This window comes from Pseudopodoces humilis, chromosome 1 (genome assembly GCF_049639895.1).
Source record: "Pseudopodoces humilis isolate 2021_Gansu_Grassland_sample_001 chromosome 1, ASM4963989v1, whole genome shotgun sequence".
In the NCBI taxonomy this organism is placed as follows: domain Eukaryota; kingdom Metazoa; phylum Chordata; class Aves; order Passeriformes; family Paridae; genus Pseudopodoces; species Pseudopodoces humilis.
The window spans coordinates 117,386,531-117,397,980 of record NC_142200.1 but is presented as its reverse complement, the minus strand read 5'-3'; the positions used below and the strand labels follow the sequence as shown (position 1 = coordinate 117,397,980).

The window sequence follows — 11,450 nt, the reverse complement described above, 5'->3', positions numbered from 1 at the left end:
CTCACAGATTGTTGTTCTCAAAATCAGTAACCATGCCAATCTGTTTGGGACACACCACCTCCTTTTCATTGGTTTCATTTATTTCAGGTATTTTTCATTTTATTTTATGGGATTTCGAGGAGTCTTAAAGATGACAGTGTCATAAACATACTTTTAGTGCAGAAAGGTATTTTTAACTAAGAAATGGTCAATTATATATTTGCTAAGCATGATCATCACCTAATATTGAACGAGTTACAAACAGGAGGAAACTCCTATGAAGTTATGTGTGGGGTTTCATTCTAATTTATATTTGTTTGTAGTAAAAAATGGTGAATCAAAATGAAATTTCTCTCAGTCTCCATCAGATACTATAGCAGCTCACCACGGGCTATTCACATCTCTCCTGTCTTTAATGGCCATGACTTTTTTGTATAGAAGACAGAGATTCTGCTTCATTCTGGTTTAGGTTAGATTTATCCTGGCATTCATTTGTACTCCTTTTAGACTACACTTTTGTAATGTTTTAGAAATTAAAGGCTCATAATGAATTTGCCTTTCAGCAGGAGGGCCAGGAACAGAAATAGAAAGGGTGAAAAATTTCTCGGTAAGTCTAACAAGGCTGAACATACATTCAGCTGGGGTTCAGCTGTGCAGGACATAGCAAAGGAAAGAAATGTAGGAGGAAAGTACCAGGTCTAGCAGCTGTCTGTTTTGGAACACAAAGATAACAGGCCAAGGCTGTTATATTGATCAGCAGAGCCACTCAGAAAATCTTCACCAGATTGACCTCAGAAACATGTTCCCAACCTGTGACAAAACCCAAAATAACCTTACAGTTGCTTGTGAAATGGTACCAAGGAACTACAGAGAACTAGTAGCTCAAGTCTAACATATATACAGAGATTCTCCTTTTCTAAAGAAATTGATGTGTTGTTTGATCCATGTTAAAAAGTATTTGTCAAGAGTAAAAATGTAATTGCAATACAACATAATTTTAAACAGTTATGCAGGTAGAATGTATGGAAAATAAAATTGCATTTATGGCTATGCATTGTAAAACATATCTATGTTAGCTACAAATATATTTGAGGCAAGTTTTCAGTATTTAAAACATTTCAAATAATCTTAAATTAGTAGATAATCAAACCCAGGAAAAGCACATCCTCTACAGTAATGTAGGGTCAGTTTTGTCCCTGCTGCATTACTCTTTCTGTGATCTTGGATACAGCTGGGAGGAAGGCAAGCAGAAGGAGGAGGAGGAGGAAGAGGAGGAGGAGGAGGATTACATGTGGAGAAACAGAAGAAATGAGTGTTTCAGTGCCTGGCCTTCACAGAACTCCTTGAAGTTTGTGCAGAAGTCTTTGGCCTCCTCCACTGCCATTGTGCGCTCCAGAAGTGCCCTCCTTCCAATTCAGCATAGGAAAGGCCTCTTTCCTTTTTCCTTTTCATCTACATCTCCCAAAGACAAAGCAGAAAGAGGAGACTCTTGTAACTCCTAGGCATGCAATCCACTATGATTCTCTGAATGAAATATAATGCGTGACAAGTTTCTGTAACTAGCCAAGAGGCAGTAGTACCTCCTGCAGTGTTTTAAATGTGGGCAAACTGTACCACAGGAAAAGCTGATTGTTTCAGACCAGACCAGCATGCAGCCTTTGTACTGGGTCAGTCCAGCCCCATAGGTAGAAATGGTTGCTGCTGCACTGGACAAATTCTGCAGTCATTATGTGGACCTTGTTGGGAAGTGAAAGAAATTAAATGAAAGAAAAGTCATAGAAATGGGACAAAGCCATTTCTTTTTCCTGCAGCTCTTGCAGGCTGTTCCTCTGAAGTTCTTTTTCTGTCTAATCCAAAAAGTGGACAAAGTTCATTTCAGCATTAGCAAGCTAAAATCAAGTCTCAGATGAGACTAATTTGCATGAATCATGAAAGTAATTTTCAAGTGTGGTATTTTATTATTTTTTTTAAAGTAAATGCTGACATTTTGATTTTTCTGGAGCACTACCTGTGACCCTCTTGGCTTTGTTTTGTGCTTTAAAGTTCAAACTAGTGACCAGCTGGAAACGGGTTTAGAAGTCCCTGACTGCTGGGGTAGGTACTTAGGACTGAAAATGATTTAGTCTGGAAAGCAATCAGGATGATATTTTCAGAATAATAAATCAAACTCACACCTCTGGACAGACAGGACATGGAGATCAAGATCACTCATTTTCATGCCCCTGCCCTGATGAGCAGAACTGCCACAACAGCCCATTGTTGACCTTCCACCAATCTCAGGCTGATATTGCCATCATTCAGGTCCAAGTGACATAGATTTGTCTGGACTGTTTTATAAGCAAGCAAAGCAATGAAAAATACCATTTTACATTTCTACAGCTAAACAGGTTTTCCAGAGAAATCCAGTGAAGATGGGCCTGCCTTTCAGCCACCTGAAAACACCATCCAAAGGCTGCTGGGCAGACCAGCGCCCACATTGTGATTTTTAAATTATTCATCAGCATAGTCATTCCTGAGACACTCGCACATGACAAACTCGGGGTGCCCCATTCCCCCAGCTGTTCTGGGAGGCTGCTCTACTGCAACTCCTAGCCCTGACAGAAACATGGAAGGCTCATTAGGGCAGGACCTTAATGTTCCCATCTACAAGCAGCCTTGGAATAAATCCAGAAGAAAACAAGATTTTATTTTTTTTTCCAGATGGCAGTGCACTCTCAGGTGTACAAAAGCCAAGGGCGCCCAGCCAGCTCCAAGTGCAACGCCCTCAGGGCACTGCAGGGCAGAAGTGGTTTGGCAGGTGGACGTCTTTGGGCAGGGGGACAAGGTAGTGCCATCTTTTTTCCGTCCCGTGGGGCAGCACTGTGGCATCCTCGTGGGCTTTTAAAAAAAGCTTTGGCTCTACCGAGGCACCAGCATGTGGGAGGGTGCGCCAGGCTGCAGCTGGACTTCACCCTCGCACCAAAGCCGCCGCGCCCCCAGGGGTGCGGATGGAAAGTGTGGGTGGGCGGCGGTGGGTATGTGCGTGCATGTGTATAAAATTACTACTTTTAAAAATATATATTTATTTTTATTTCCCCGTAAAGCCCGGGGCGGGCTTTTTCCCCTCAGGATCCTACGATCCCTGCGCTCCTTTCCCCGCCCCCCGCCAGGAGAGACGGGCGGCCGCCGTACCTGGCGCCCTCAGCCCGGGAGGAGCTGCCTCGGCCCCGCCGGCACCGGCGCCGAGCAGGTGGGAACGGCGGGGGTAGGGCGGCGGAGCTGGGGGTCCCCGGTGCCCCCGGCCCCCTCACAGCCTCGGCCGGCCGGGAGCGTCGGGCGGGACCGGGGTTCCCTCGGTGCTGCCGGGGCAGAGACGATTTGGTGGGCAAAGTTGTGCTGCGGCTCGGCCCCGGCCCCGGCCCCGGGCAGCGTCGGGCCGACGGGGCAGCCAGGGCAAGGGGTGACCGCGACACCCGCGCCCCTGGGATGTGGGTACTGCCGGCGGCGGCGAAGGAAGCGTGGCTGAGGTCAGGCAGGGGCTGTGCGCGGTGCTGCTCCTCTGTTTTGTCAAGCAGAGGAACACGGGTTGTTTTCCGGCGGCGGTGGATGACAAGAAGTTTGGGGTTTTTTTTCCCCTAGTTCTCGTCCTTGAAGTAGATGTGCCAGAATAGGTCAGCAGAGAAAACGGGGCTGATTGTGAATTATTAAGTACTTATATACATACTGGAAGGGGAATGCTGGAGAAATGTTGGAAATAAGCTCTTAAAGGTTTAATAATAATTAACATGGATAAAATTGAGACTAAAATCTAATGACTTTCGCATCAGCCTGTTGGCGCTAATACAGAGCGACAGGGAATGTGTTGGTAATGAGTAGCATGCGGATTTTTTTATTTCTCTTTGGATACTCTTGGGAGTTTGCAAAGACATAGAGATGATGGGTTATGTGACACCCTGCATCTCTGGGGTTGTGGGGGGGTGGGGCTGGGCTTGTGTCGCTCAAGAAATTCGGGAGTTTGAGGATAGGGAGGACACATGAGACCAGCGTGCCTTTGGTTTGTTTGGTCCTGAAAGTGGAATATTACTAGGGGATATTTCTGAAAGATAGCAAAATAAGTCTGATTCAGGAGAGGAAACATAGATGTGAAGTTTAATGATTTCCACACAGACCTGTCTTGGGGCAGTCTGGATTTATGGGCTAAAGTCTGCAGGTGCTCCTGCTGATTCAGACAGTGACATATTGCTGAAATTGCGATAGCAGTGATACCTGTTACTGTGCACGCTGCATGAATCAAGTCGTTGAACTGCCTCCTGATACAATCAGTGCTTTCAGTTTACTCCATCTGTATATGCAGTACAAGTTCCTGTTTATTTCACAGGGTGTGTTTGTATAATCAGTGTTCACATCTTCGGTTCGCGTGCTTTGTCCTGAAGGACAAGCCACAGGGCAGATGGTCAAGGAAATGAATGCGACTTTACTGTGTGATGGGTGCTGGGACACTCTTTATGCACTTGTGTGCGTGGGGATGGTTCCCGTTCACTGCGTGAACCTGTGACCCAAAACAGTGTCCCGGCTGGAATGTGCAGGCGGTGCAGACGCTGCTGCCACCCACGGCTCGTACGGGACATTGCCCTGAGTGCAGTGGAAAGGTTGAGTCTACTTTGCTGCCAGGTACCGGCTTCCATGTGCAAGATAAATGAGGAGCTCGGTGTGGGACCCTTAAAGCAGATTGCGTGAGTGTGTTTTTTTTAATTGATAGACTGCTTTGACTGTTTTGTTGTAGATGATAATGATAAAATCTGGATTAGACTCGTAACCAGGAAGAATGCTGTGGGAGTTGATGTTTTTTCCGTAGAAGATGCAGGTTAGGGAATGGGGCTCTCAATTTCAGTATGAAACTTTTTTTATTTAGCTTTTTTACTAAAGGATATATATTCTCTAAAAACAGGGGTGTATAAATAGTTTGGCCAGCTTTGCATACAGACTTTGGTTGCTTAGGGGCAGATGCAATCTTTAATTCATTAGCTGCAGTGCTCAAGTTATTGCTGGTTTGGATCTATGCCTGAAAATGATTGAGATGCACTTTAAATTCAGATTCTGTGATTGTACTGCACTGGAAAGGGCAACATATGACTGTATTTATCAAATCATGTCGTATAATACAAAGCAACTTCCTCTTTTTTTCTCTCACTCCTTCCCCACCTACAAGAGGAAATATAAAGATCCTGTAACATCTCAATTTCTGTTACTGCAGTAGGGGAAAGTACAGTCAATGTTTGGAGTTTTTACATAATGATTACTAAATCTGAACTTGCAGAAAGTATTTAGATAGTTGGTTTTAACAGTAAGTCAAAACACAGCACTGTCACATCTCAGCAATCATACCATGAAAGTTAGCACTGTTTGTTGAATGTTCTAACAGGATATAGCCGGATTCTAATAGATGATCTTTATACTTAGTAATTTTATTGCTTGATGAGGTCAGTATTTTGGGAAACTCATTGTCCTCTGAAAAGAAGACCTTGAACAAAAAATAATATCTTAGTCATAACAAATAGAAAAATATTTGCATTTCAAGAGACAGATGTTGAGAGCTCTATAGTAGAATAACACAATTTACAATTTTACATCTTAAAAAAATATTAACTTATGTTAAGTATTAAAAATATTTTAGCTCCAAAGAGAAGCAAAACAGTGAAAAGACTGATATCAAATCTCTTTGTTTATAAGTCATAAATCACCTATAAGAATTACATTATTTTTTTCAGAAGCATTTACTTTTGTGGAAGCTTTTCTGTGCTCCATGACTGGGACAAGTTCTTTTCAGTCATGCAGAGTAGGTGAGACTGGACAGGCTCAGCTTTCTTTCCCTGTAAGTTACTGATCCTGCATGTGTGTGAGCATCTGCTGCATTATTATGTGGGTATTTTATGCAGTTCATTTAAGTTCTAATAAATAAGATCACAGTTTAAGGTTTAAGTTCTGGGGAATTTATACTAGGCTCTGCTGCACCAGAATAAAGATTCCTATCTTCTTCAGACTGTATATGAAATTAGAATCTAAATAAACATAATAATCAAGTGAGATATCCAGTAAAGTCTTTTATCTAGAAGTCTTTAGTACTCACATTACACTGAGTTACCAGTGGCTGCTATGCAGTTTTGAGATGCAGCTTTCTGGACTGCCTTTAACACTGTTCTTATAGATCTTCCTCAATTAGTCTGTGTTCTTAAACAAAGTAGTTACTGTCTTTGAAAGACTGAAGCTTTCTGAAAACGGACTTATAGTAGCAAAACCTTAATGGTACTTCACAGTTGCTTTTTTATCTGTGGTCATTCTGCATCAGGGTTGTCTGGTGGCTTAGTAGCCAGGATGAACAGAGATATAAAGAGTGCTATATTTGCAAACAGAAAAAAATGTTCTTGGGGCTTCCAGATTGGAAAGAAAGAATCTGTATTTTTAGACCAAATTGTGGTTTTGTAATGTGCCCATCTTAATTTGACTTCTGAGTATCATGAAGTGGACTCATTCAGTATTACATACATGACAGCTGTAAATCTGCCTTTTGATTGCTTTGAAAGAATGTGAAACAGCTAAAGGATTTTCACAACATGCAAAGAGCATGTTTTCATGCCATGGTAATTGAAACAACAGCTGAAACAGATTTCACCACCAGAAATATCTCTCTCTCAAATAAGATAATGCAGGGAGAGCCTAATTCTCCTACACATTGACCCTGATTGTCATCTTTCAGCATTGTTACAAATAGATATATAACCCTCTGTGGTGCGAATGGTGTCTCTGTGCAGCCAGCCCAGGCAGGGCACAGCAACATAGCAGCTATGCTGTAGCTACAGTGTAAGTGCTAAATTGAAAAGTGGAGGAAAAGTGGGCCAAAAGTCCCTAAGTGATTAAGTTCTCTAAGCATAAGAACAGAAAATTCAGCATGAAAGCACTTCAGTCTTGACCCTGCTCTTACAAGTGTCTAAGATAACTAAACAAACTGTGTCTGCTCTGCAGCTTCTGTGTAATGGATATTCTACATCCTCCATTTACACTGGTGGCAGCTGCCATGCCTGCCTTGATAAATGGAAGTGTTGGCTAGAAATTACAGTGCTTCTGCTTCATTCATAAGAGAGGGGTAAAATGAAGGAAGTGGGTGAATAGGTTTAGAGATAGTAACCCCTTTGTGTTGGTGCCTTTCATGAGCCTTACTCAGGTCTGTAAATGACTACTGTACCATTTAACTTTTTCTAGTTGCTATATCATGTTTTCCTCTTTTCATTTTAAGTAACCAAAAAAAAGAAAAGGAGAACAGAATAAGGTAGTGGATCACAGAGGAGCTCTTGGGCTCTTTTGTTCCTCTTTTGTACCCTATTGTTTTAAAGCTGTTATGTTATTGCTTTCCTAACTGACATAATTTTGTGTGAGAGAAAAATATGTATGCAGCAGCACTACTGATGTGCATAAAAAAATAGTCCTGACAGGTTTTGGCTTTTGTCCAAGTCAGTTACAGACTTTTTTATATGCTAAAGAAGAAAATAAATAACACTATATCTGTTCAAAATCTATAGATCTGCTGTGTTAGGTGAGTAGACACATAAAGAAAATCATGAGGCACATAAAAGCCAAGCCAAGCTTACATATCAGGAAAACAGACTGGGGTTTTAGCAACTAGTTTTCAGAGGGAATGTTTGCTCCTCTTGGGGATATGTAAATCACTGCAAAAATATCTGTCAAATCCTGCCCGGGATTTAGACAGAAAGTTGCTTTTATTGGTCAGCTGTGTGAGTGTGAACAGCTTAACACACGTTAGTGATGTTACTTCTGTTGCTGCAGATCATGTTTCCTGGAGTATTTTCAGAATTAAACCCTAAAGAACTGATCTCACTTCTACTGAAAATAAAGGAAAATTTGGCATTAAAAAAAAATAAAATATGTATTAGCCCCTAGATTAGTAAATTGGCAGAGGGGGTGGAGACTATCCCTGTATTGTACTGTGTGAATGATAGATGTGGGGCCTAACAGGGCATTTAATGCAGAATGAAAGCCTTTTTTTAGCCTTAAAATGACTAAGTAGCAAGGAAATTATGCAAAAGCGGATTGTACAAAATATCCTTGGATCAAGTGATCATGAGTTTACATTGATTTAACAGTGGGATAAATGATGCAGTTCCATGTGGGCTACTTGGGCTTGCTCTGAACACACTGAACCAAGAGCTACAAAGGCCTGGAGTAGGTGCAAAATGGGTTTGCTGTGGTTTCTCTGCTCCTTTCCTCTGCCCACACCTGCTTGTTTTTCTCCAATACTTCAATCTTTTATCCAATCCATCAGGTGGGGCTTTGTACATTTGCATTAATACTTTCCAGTTCAAGTTAGGATATACACCCTGATATCTCCTAGAATCACATTTTCTGGGTTTTTTCAGAGCTGGATCAACCTAGCTTTGCATTTCTCTGTTTTTCTCAGTCCTAGTAGCACGTGCTGAACCTTTAGTATCATCATGCAGAGTTACTTACTTTTGCCCCATGTGCAGTGTTTCTTTCCCCCAGGCAGACAGCTCTACCTTTTAAATAAAGTGTCTTTTTTTGCCTTGCCTTGCATCAACAGCAGGCAACAGTGCAGTGAATGGTGACAAGGGCAAAGAAAGTGGAGAGTGGGGATGGAGAGACTGGTAAACCTCTAGGAAAGGGAAGAAATATTCACAAAGTGAAATAAAGAAAGAGGATGGGCCATATCCAGACTAGTTAAAATGTGAAAGCTGAAGTCCAAAGCCAGCATAAAACTTGACACCAGAATTCATGGATAGAAGGGAGTCCTCATCTTTAACCTGCTTGGTCTGATGGTAGCAGATACTGATTGCTCTGCAAGTATACTTGGGAGCTGTTCAAAGAAAACCACTTTTCTCCTTTGTGCCTAGATACAAATGCAAAAAATTTCTATTGCTGTTTAATCCCTAGAATAATTTTTCTTCTTCATCAGGCAGCAAAGTTAGTTGAGTATTTTTGAATCCCCGATGTTCATTGCTTGTGCCATGTGTACAGGTAGGTATCAATCACAATTTCCTCTCTAAATATAATGCCTTTCCCAAGGAATTACAAATGAAGACCTTTAATAACTCAAAGGGCTGAAACTTCGATTTAGTAAATTAATACTTTTTTTTCTCAGCACTTTGTTTTATTAGCAATTCAGAACTAGGCCTACAAATCAAAACATCTTTTGTCAGGAATTTTTTTTGTTGTTGCAATTACAAATGACTGCAATTTGTTGTTCATTGTACAAAGTAAAATCATTGTCCTGAATAAATGGATGTAAGATTGGAGCTAAATACTTTGTGCACTGCCTTCAAAAACAGCTAACAAATTTCTGTACAAGAAAGCATATTTACACCTTTATGCACATAGGAAGTTTGATATCAGCTTTTACACTTAAGGGAGAATAAGAACATATTGCATATTATTTTTTCAGAGCAATGAGTTAGTTAAAATACCAAAAATGCAATTTTATAGTAGTGTAGAAAGACCTTCTTAATAACATAGGGGTTTATAGTTACGTACTTTTAAGTATGGAAGCCTTACCCTGGTGTAAACATCTGAGATGAAGCTTTGAATTATGTCACTGAAATGGGACAGCAGCTTCAACAGGATTGACAGAAAAGGGCATGAAAGTGAGAATGAATGTTCAGAAATTATACTTTAATTTGTTAGGCCATTAGGGCTAACATTTTTACCACTGGAATAGAAATTAAGTAATCACAATTTCACTGAAAACCAGAATCAAAGCTTCCCATTCCTTCTTTGAGGTGAGGATTTCCCTGACAGCTTATTCCTGCAGGTGTCCCGATCATTGTGTTTTACATCCCTTGTGAAAGACAATTCTGCTTAGCACATACAATGACCACAGTCCTTGCTGGGGCCTCAAACTGTATTGTAGGAAAGCATGGTTCCTGTTGAATTGCAAAATTTATTTTTCTTGTATTGCCAGTATTAGACTGTTTCTTAAGCTGATAGCTATCAGCCTCACGTGGCATGCATGCAGGTTTTTATAAATTTACATTTTCAAGATGTAAAGCTGTGAAAATAGGACCTCTGATAAAATATCATGTGGTTGACAGTGGAAATTACAAAATTATTTAAGAGCTGGATTTTTAAAGTCCTCTAGTCTTCCGATACCCACGTTTGCAAATTCTTTTCACTTGACTGTCTTTTTAAAACAAGGTTTGAGCTGTCTGTAGCAAATATAGAAGAGCAAGATGCTGAATACTGCCTTGTTTGCATTTTCTATTTTGATGCTAGTTACTTAATTGGAAAGCAAAACTTCCTTCTGTTAAGGGAATTGGTTAAACAATGTTTGGCATTTTTTTGTGGAAACCATTCTATGTACAGGTATACTTTTCAAATAACTCTGTATTATAAAAGCAATAGTCAATAAATATATTAATAACTATAAAGGAATAGATGATTAATAATTATGTGAAAACATTAAATTAGCTTCTTAGCAGGGGCTGCAAAACTTGCAAATGTTAACCTGAAACATCAAATTACTGCTACAGAGGTCAAGCTCTGCTCACACTGATACTCTTGAGGAGTATAAGAGTTGTCTTGAGAATGTGGCCCTGACCTTGAGCGTCTACTGAGCTGCACAGTCTTTAGCTTAGGCCAGTGATTAACTTTGCTAATGGCTGTATATCAAATTCACCATTGTTTGCCTATCTGGCAGTGAAACGAGCCATGTCTGTCTTTGTGTGGAAGATGCAGTATTGATTTCAAGGAAACCCTTTCTATAAATTGTTTCCTTTGAAAAGTTATGTCTGTGCAAGTCCTGATTACTTCTAATTTACCTCATTTGTCTTTGGACTCTCTAACTTCAAATTAACACTACTATAGGCACAACATATTTCTTCTTGGTATGTGTTGTTCTTTTTCCTTACTCCTTATTTAAAAGAGGATGATGAATTCTCTTATTCTGCTCCCTTACAATCAATCTTCTATGACAGATCCCCATGGAACAGAGGAAACTACACCCTGAAATAGTCATATGGAGGGATGTGAAGTCATCTGTGCAGCTTTGCCTCTGAAGGGAGGGTTGTCAAGGCGCAGCACTGTAATTTCTGGCCTCAGCACCATAGGGAACCCAGCAGAGATCTGCCCACAGGACACATGGAAGCAAGGCGTCCTCAAATTCCTGTAGTCTCCTGCTGGGTCAGCCCTGAACAGTTTGTGGCAATTTTATCAGGCTTCTGACTGAATAAGAGTCATGCTGGGTTTTTTTCAGGCAGAAGGGGGAAGCAGTCCCTAAATCCATTAAGCCTGGTGGAAATAGTCCAAGCTCAGGGGAACTTACAGTCCTTGGCTTAAATTCAGGATACTATTACATGCTGTGAGACAATCATACAGACCCTGTAGAAGACAAATGCTGCTTAGAAGTGTTTCATCAGGTATTTAATGGAGAAAAGCCCTTCACTAAGGTTTGCACATTCCAATGGAATTGA

General features: G+C 40.9%; 1 protein-coding gene across 5 annotated transcripts in view; it reads left to right on the top strand.

Annotated features, from left to right (window-relative positions):
- Window positions 1-2,771: 2,771 nt before the first annotated feature.
- Window positions 2,772-11,450, top strand: part of WIPF3 (WAS/WASL interacting protein family member 3) — a 37,886-nt gene continuing 29,207 nt past the window's right edge. The window contains exon 1 of one of the 5 annotated variants that reach the window (XM_088055765.1): window positions 2,772-2,803. The gene's annotated coding sequence lies outside the window, so the exon portion shown is untranslated. Of the gene's footprint in view, window positions 2,804-2,897; window positions 2,994-3,126; window positions 3,209-4,472; window positions 4,692-11,450 lie in introns of those variants that run through there. The other 4 variants (XM_088055758.1, XM_088055757.1, XM_088055761.1 and 1 more) reach the window with 4 other exon arrangements.